The sequence below is a fragment of the Orbicella faveolata genome, unplaced genomic scaffold, assembly GCF_042242905.1.
Source record: "Orbicella faveolata isolate gen_17 unplaced genomic scaffold, um_ofav_v1 contig_25, whole genome shotgun sequence".
Classification (NCBI taxonomy): domain Eukaryota; kingdom Metazoa; phylum Cnidaria; class Anthozoa; order Scleractinia; family Merulinidae; genus Orbicella; species Orbicella faveolata.
Genome location: NW_028301553.1, coordinates 23,522,220 through 23,530,992, shown reverse-complemented (window position 1 = coordinate 23,530,992; position 8,773 = coordinate 23,522,220). Strand labels below are relative to the sequence as shown.

At 39.6% G+C, this 8,773-nt stretch overlaps 1 pseudogene; it reads left to right on the top strand.

The window, feature by feature from the left end:
• The first annotated feature begins 447 nt into the window (after nt 1-447).
• On the top strand, nt 448-7,733 carry LOC110041545 (ATP-binding cassette sub-family C member 4-like; annotated as a pseudogene).
• The last annotated feature ends 1,040 nt before the right edge of the window (nt 7,734-8,773 follow it).

Here is an 8,773-nt window from a genome sequence, read left to right as displayed (position 1 = left end):
TTCAGACAAAGTGGACACGTAGCATAAGAAATTAAACATTCCATTTATGTATGTTTACAAAGCAGACTGTATAAACAAAAAGACTCAGGCCTTAAACCGGTTGGTACTGTATATCACAATACAACTGATTATCCTACAGTATATCATTTGACAGCTGCTAGACAAACACAGCTTATAAATCATAGTTTCAAGAAAATTCAGTCAGGTTCGAAATAAAATCACAGATAACTCTTCAAGTCAATGCTCAGTCCTGCATTCAGGCTGCTTCATCCGCATGATCCGCGTCTGAGAAGAGAGACTTTCTCTTTCAGTGACTTCTAAAGGGCCGCTACTTTCGGGGGGACCGTCACTTTCGGGGAGCCGTTATTTTCGAGGGGAACGTTACTTTCGGAATTCTACGGTAACGTGACAGTGGAAATCCCGCTGTAATCGTGTGATGCGATAGCCCACGCGTAGACTGCGTAGCAGGCGTTAAACGTGGGAGGGGGAGGCAAAGCGCCAAAGGAAGGAAGGTATTTGCGGCATAAATTTGCGAGCTGTGAGTCAGCCGGCGAACTCCGAAACGACAAATTTATATTATCTTGTCGTCAAACTTGAATTTTGATCTCTATATGTTGATCTGCGCTATTTTTCAGCTTAACTGTCATGGCAAGGAAAGGATACAAGAAGATCTCCACGAACGAAGATAAAGAAATAGTCAGCTTCGTGTCTCTTCTGCTATTTTCATGGATGAATAGTATCTTCAAGATAGGCAGTGAACGACCATTAGATGAGAATGATCTTTTATCGCTTTCAAAAGAGAATTCTACCTCTTTTCTGACCGATCAGCTTCAACAAAACTGGAACAAAGAAAAAACAAAGTGCAACAGAAATCAAACAACGCCTATACTTTGGAAATGCGTCATAAAGATGATACCAATCAAGGATGCCATGGTTATTGTATTCACAAGTGCTGTAGAATCAATTTCTTGCCTTCTCCAACCACTGTTATTGGGATATCTTATTTCAATACTGATATCAGCTGAGCCACAGAAAGATAATCTTCTCTACGCTTGTACACTTGCTTTGTGTATTAATGTTGTTATGAGAGCTCTCAGTATGCATTAACATGACTATAGATACGAGATGTTGGGTATCAGAATAAGTTGCGCCTTAAAAGGTCTAGTTTACCATAAGGTAAGCACGAGTAGTCTAGAATAGTTTAACCTCCGACCGTGCTTTCTATTTGTTCGCAGAGGCGCAGTAAAAAGAGCGCCTGATCTTAGTTAAGAATAGCCAAAGGATAGATCCTGTTTCCCTGAGGCTTAGTTACCTTTACCTAGAAGTTTGATATTCTCTAAAGGGGTTTGGTAGTAAAAGAATCAAAGGTTCTCGTTTAGAGCTTTCAAGGGGTATGCCAAGGTCGTTTTACGGTGGTCGTGTCATGTCGCCCTATTTAGAGTGCGCTGCTTGTTCTCTTTTAGACGTCGTTACTACTAAAATCCATTCTTGTTTTCAGAACTGGATGTTTCAGTAACGCACTGTAATTGCATTTTTAGGTTATTTTCTTTGTCCATTTTATTCCGTATTTTAAATACTCTTCTGCGGAAAACCAAGACGAGAAAATCCATGACCTAGTATTATCTGGCCAAAAAAGTGCAACTACCTTACCCTTTAAGATGGCACATATCTATATTACTGTAGTAGATGGTACTTCCCCGATTGTAGGTTGACGGTCACGCTTGTCTTTCATAATATCGATACAGAGTATACACTAGTCGCACACTAGCTTAATTAATAGCAATAAACCTAACTTACTTGACATTAAAGCGATTTTTCACATGAGAAAATCTCTTTAGTTCATAATTTGTCATGGTATAAGAAAAGTAGTATTATCTGAATTGATGCATATTTTTTTAAAATAAGACAGCGATGATGACCGTTAAATTTATTCCTTTTTTTAACTATTAAACAGTTTTTCTTGCTTCGCAGATGCTTCTTCTCAGCAAGGATGCATTACTAAAATTCACCGCAGGCCACGTAATAAACCTTATATCAAACGATGTTCAGCGAATGGAGGAAGACAGTCATGTGGCTTTCCATATCGATTTCTTCGTGCTTTGTCTTGGTTGTGATAACAGTGTTACTGGAGTATTTGATTGGCTGGCATTCTCTTATGGGAGTCTTCTTCTTTTGTTTTCTTGTGCCATATTTCGCTGGGTTCTCCTGTATTAGTGCTGCACTACGCTTGCGCACGGCAGCGGTGTCCGACCGGCGCATCTCTTTGATGAACCAGGTGGTTTCTGGGTTTCGTGCCATCAAAACGCGTGCGTGGCAGGGAGAATACCGAAAAAAATTCAACACACACGAAGGTAGGTGGAAAGTAGAAAACAGATGTGGTGCTTAATATTGACTCAGAGCGTTCTTGGTTTTTGGACCAACAATCCTGAAATTATCGGTTTATTTTTCGTAGTCCTTATACAAACGAAATTTTCAAGGCAACGCTCTTGTTATCATATTGATATTAATGTATTCTTATATTCCTATTTTGTTCTGTTTTCAGAAGTGAAATTAACATCACCCGTAAGAAAAGTGCCATTCTGTCAGAAGTTCTTGCCTTGCAGAACAGTTCCCTATCAGTGGCGACCCTGTTGTCTGTCGTTACTCTTGTACTAACTGGTCAACCCATAACACCTGTCAATATTTTTGTGCTGCTTGGTTTTATGGATATCGCAAGAATAGCAACATGCCGTTTCTTTCCCTCTGCTTTACTACATACAAACGATGCTTATGCGTCGCTGGGACGAATAGAAGATTTTTAGAAAATATCCCCATCATCTCACGTGGTCAAATTAGCAAAGACACCAGTAACACAGACAGTAGTTCAATCAAGGCTACGAACGGTCTCTCTGATCAAGAGAGGAAAAAGGAAGCAGTAATCAACTCTCACCAAGTAAGAATTCAGGAAAAACACAGTGCTTTATGTGTGACAAGTCTGACGCACAGACATACCAAGCGAGAAGACGATTTTATTTTACAGGATATCCAATTTTCCACAAGGTCACAAAGTCTAACAGTCATCACCAGACCAGTGGGAAGTGTAAAATCTACTCTTCTCTCAACGATCGCCGGTGAGATCACCGACATCAGCGGCAAAATAACCTTCCAAGGTTCTTTTGTTTATGTTCACCAGACAGCTTGGATCTTCTCTGGAACCATAAGAGAAAACGTTTTGTTTGGTCAACCGAAGTACAACGGAGTAATCGAGTCATGCGCCCTCACGGAAGACATCCAGCGATTTCCTGACTATGACTAAACAGTTGTTGGAGAACGCGGTGAAGTTCTGAGTGGAGGTCAGAAGGCGAGAGTTAGTTTAGCACGCGCAGTTTACGCTGGTGCAGACCTTTACTTGTTAGACGATCCTCTGAGTGCTGTGGACGTAAAAGTTGGCCAACATGTCTTTGAAACATGTATCAACGAACTACTGGGCGATAAAACGCGAGTGTTAACATCACACCAAAAACAGCAGATGAAAGAAGCTGATCAAGTGATTGTATTGTACAAAGGCCGTATGTTGGAAAAGGGAAGTTTCACTGAAATACAAGAAGAAGGTGTTGTAAACACAACTGTTGACCCTCTCTATCAGACAGTTAGGAACGATAGCAAGTTAACTAAGAGCGTTCCTCGGGAGATTGAACAGAAAAACGAAGATGACAATGACTGTGAAACAATGGTTCCACTACATAATGAAGCTAGGGGTCTGGAAATATCGCAAGATCGTTCCATCGGAGTGCTTTCATCAAAGCTTTACTGGAACTACTTTGCAAGCGGAGTACATTGGTCAATAATCTGTGCAGTAATTTGTTTGTGCTTTATATCGCAAGGTAAGAGTCAATATTGTAACTACTCGTTCATGGGTAACAATTGCACGCAGTTTCATTTTTGTATTTGTAACAGGACTATATAAAAGCTGGTCAATGACAATTTCGTTATGATTTGCTTCTTGTCAATTTTTTTGTCATATTATTTTAATATCGCCTCTTTTTTCTCTCAGCAATGGTAGTTGCTCCTGACGTCTGGCTCTCGTCGCTAACAAAGAAACTTCCAGAAGACCGGAAAGACAACACGAACCTCATTATCTATGCTTGTCTTGTCAGTGCTTCCCTTATCTTTTCCGTCATTCGAGCATATGGATTCCTTTTTGCTTCCTTAAGATGTTCTGAACGCCTTCATGACAAAATGGTTTTAGCTATGTTACAAGCACTGGTGCATTTCTTTGATTCAAATCCCGTGGGAAGAATACTCAATCGATTTTCAAAAGATGTAGGCTGCCTTGACGAGTTGTTGCCCAAGACTTTTCTAGTATCTATCCAGCGAGTCTTGTTGGTGTTTGCATCAATAATCATACCAACTTTTACAAATCTTTGGCTTCTATTTCTTGTTGTTCCGTTGACTGTGTTGGTCTTGCATATCTCCAAGTATTACTTGAGGACGTCCAGAGAACTCAAAAGGTTAGAGTCACTATGCCGCAGTCCAGTCTTCTCTCACTTTTCTGAGACCCTGAATAGACTGGACACGATTCGAACCAGGCGAAGACAAAGGGATTTCGTGGATCAGTTTTACAGGTGATTTGGTTCTGTCGTAACAGTTTTTAGGGAGCTTTTCAATAGAGTTTTGATCATAAGACGCATCTGCTTTGATTTTGCGCGCATTACTACGTAAATTGATTGGCTTGAATATCTTGTGCCATCAAGATCAATTACGACTGGCTTGCATATGTTTTATAGAGCCTCAAGTGTTTAGTGATGACTGGCTACTTACTTACTGTAGTTTCATTCCGTTAGATATCAAGATGTTCATAATCAGTCGTATATTATGGTGATGGCCAGTGGGCGATGGCTTGGTGTACGCTTGGACCTCCTTGCATCCATGTTAATTGGTGCAGTGTCTCTAGCAGCTGTTTTGGAGTCTCACGATGCCGGCAGGTGCATTTGTAAGGTAAATCAAAATCGGCCAAAAACGATACTAAATCTGAGGATTTGTCATTAGGAAACCACGCTTGCCTCATTCGTAATAGAGCTGATCAATATATTCTATATCACTTTGCTGTTTACCTCTTAGTCTCGTGGAGGTGTATCGCAGGGACTTGCCAAGATTTCAATTTCGGTATAAACTGAGACACGGACAATTCACGTTAGTTAAGGGCAATCGCAGCCTGCAAATAGAGCAGCCTATCATTATTTGTTAACGGTCTGTTTTTCGCTTACTGGCAAAAGGCATTTCGGCTTATCCGCATGATACGGTAACAAAAGTGAAGTATTCTTTTATGACGGGGGCGGCGTGCCGGGCAGGCTACGAGCAACGGACTCTTAGTGGATAAAGAAACGCTGTACTTGTAATCGATAATGAACCCATTGAAATTGTTCAAACTTATACTTATTTATGAATACCCATTTCTGCAACGTGTAACTTTTCATTGGCACCTGATAACTTGGAAGAAAAGGCCATCCAAACCCTTTTCAGTCTCACGAAACACAGCAAATTACCTCCATTCCTAGCGAATAAAATTTTCGACGCAATTATCTCCCCAATTTTGCCTAATGCAACAATAGTATACTTTATATGGCAACGTACCATACACAACTCTAATAAACTAGAACGATTCTAAGAGATGAATTTTATAGCATAATGCAACATATCGTTACGATTTTGAAACAATTATCTTCGTTTCAAGCCATCAATCAATCAATCAATCAATCAATCAATATTTTTAACGGGGTCGGTACGCTTAGCTAAAAAGCTAGTTTACAGGTACGCCACGAAAAAAACAAAAAAAACAAATTACTTATAAGAGCCTTATGAAGGTATATAAATTTAAATAAATTAAGATTAAGAACTTGCTAATATTAAAATATAAGAATTAACAATGTAGTCACAAGTAAAATGTATAAGAAAATATGATCATTAAAAACAGTAAAAATTGATTAAGGATAGATCCACTTCGCACTCAGAGTCCCGTGAGATCTAATGTTTTTAGGTTGTTTTCAACAGTAGTGCACGTTTGTATCTCTCGAGACTCGTCCGGTATAGCGTTCCACAATTTCGATGTAGCGTATCTCCATGATCTTAAGCCGAAAGTTGTTGATTTTACTTTTGGAAGGTCCAGTATTGTAGTGCCCTTAAGGTTATAAGTGGAGCACCTTATTGTTATAAGATCACGTAACCATTTAATATGGTCTATTTAAAGGTGAAAGAGGTCTCTTAACCGATCAAAAGTGGAAGAATATCCGTCAAATTATAATGTGGAATTAGTCTATTTGGCGGAAAGTTGTATCATAGGGCGGGGTATTTTTATTCCTCAAGTTTAAAAAACAATACCAAGCCGTATCATACAACTGAATAATCTAAATAATCAATTTCATTTTTTTTTTCTTTTGTTTTAATCAGATTGGGCCGGACTTACGCTTGTTTATGTCATTCAAACTTCGATAAGTGCTCAATACGCTATCAAGATAACCTCTGACGTCGAGAGTTTCATGACCTCAGTTGAACGAGTGATGACGTACACCAAACTTGACTCAGAACCTGGATACAAAGTGCACAGGCCTCCCCAAGCCAATGGCCACAGGCAGGAAATATCACATTTCAAGATGTTTCATTAACGTACTATCCGGGGGACCTCGAGTACTGAAGAAAATTAATCTTAACATTAAAGGAGGAACAAAGATCGGTGTTGCAGGCCGCACAGGTGCAGGGAAGTCATCTTTTGTGGCAGCTCTCCTGCGCATGCCAGATGCCGATGGAGACATAATGGTCGATGATATTCCAATCAAACAGATCAATCTGCAGGACTCCCGACGATGTATATCCGTTCTTGGCCAAAGCCCTGTTCTGTGTAGTGGATCGCTAAGGAAAAACCTTGATCTCTTGGAGCAGTTGCAGGATGTAGATTTGTGGCAAGCTTTGGAGAATGTGCAACTGAAAGCGTTGGTAGGAGGTTTAGAGGGAAAGCTAGATCACGAGCTCTTGGAACATGGAGTAAATCTCAGTGTAGGAGAGCGACAGTTAATTTGTTTGGCTCGTGTGCTGTTGCACCAAAGCAAGATTGTCATCTTGGATGAGCCCACTGCTCATGTGGATCCAGAAACCGCACAAACAATCTGGAACGTAGTGCGTGAGAAACTAAAGGAATCCACAGTCATCACTATAGCTCATCGTTTAAGCACCATCAAAGACTGTGACATGATTTTGGTTTTGAGAGATGGGGAGGTTGACGAATTTGATAAATTTGACGCTTTAGTAAATAAGAAAGGAGGTGCTTTGAGTGAAATGGCTTGATTTGCAGGAATCTAGATAGGCTAGTTCCCCCATTGTTAATTTACAGGCCATTTTCAATTTTGATCAGTTTTTACTTCTTACTTATCGAAAAAAGAAGCAGAATTGTAGCAGCTCTCGTAAGCTTGTAATTCTTTTGCTTTTTAGAAGCTGTTTTTGTTTTTGGGTTGGTGGCATTGTTTCTGTTGATTATGTTATTGTCCTCTCAAAGGGTATCACGCCATTCATGTGAGACCTTACGAGAGCTGCTAGCCGACACAAAAATAAGCAGTCGCAAGTATCATTTAAAATCTTAATAAAAAAAAAATTTGCCTTTGATGTCATGGAGGAGCATTGTACAAAGAAGCGAAAACACTCTATTTCATAATGAAAGAATGAAAGATGCGAATGCAGCCATAACACTACTGGAAAAATGTTGGTAGAGCATTGCACCGGTGACAGAAAGGTCGTGGGTTCGAATCCTTTTCAGAGCCTGAAAATTTTTCAAGTTATTTTTCCAGTAGTGTTATGGCTGCATTCGCATCTTTCATTCTTTCATTATTTAATTGCTACTGTTGGACTTCTATTACCATGAAATTCATACACTTGAGCCGAGTATTACGTCCACTGAACATATAGGGCCGAACTCACACACGACCGCTATCATGTGGCTTTGATAGCTCAGTTGGTAGTGCATTGCACCGGTAACGCAAAGGTCGTGGGTTCGAAGCCCGTTCAGAGCCTGAAATTTTTTCAGGTCATTCTTCCAGTTGTGTTATCAGTTATGGCTGCATTCGCGTCTTTCATTCTTTCATTATTTAATTGCTACTGTTCGACATCTATTACCATGGAACTCCATTTCATCTGTACAACGTTCTTTGCGATTGGTGTGTGATGTATTAGTCTTTTAACGGTTACTACTCACGCACTTTTCTTTATTTTATGTAACCACTTATCTTTTACACTTTTAGAATTAAGATTTTTATTAAATCCATTTTGAAATCACTGGTTATCCTTGCAATCTGATTGGCTCTCGGTGGTGCGATTTATTCACGAATTGCACTATTTTTTGACAGTAAAAACAAACCAACCAACCAGATTTCAAGATTAGTTTAAAGTAATCAATAAAATTTCAGGAAAATGAAAGGCAAAAAGCCACTGTGTGGAGAATGTTGCAACTACTATTGCCAAAACTTTGTTGTTATTGTAGCTTTTTTCCAAAAAAAATTGACGAATTTAATTAATTACAGTTCTGAATGACGATTATGAGTTCCTTTAGGCTGAAGACCTACTTTAATGGAAGTTCCCAACTTTCAGTGTCCATTTTGACGAATATCTTGGCGATTTTTCTTCAACATCTGCTCAGGATCCGTATGATACTGAGTCCGGTAAAACATAAACAAACGAAAACCACACAGCTACAAATTCAGAGCCATCTCAAGAAGGTAGATGTTTCCAGGTTTCCGGCAGTTTCAAACGA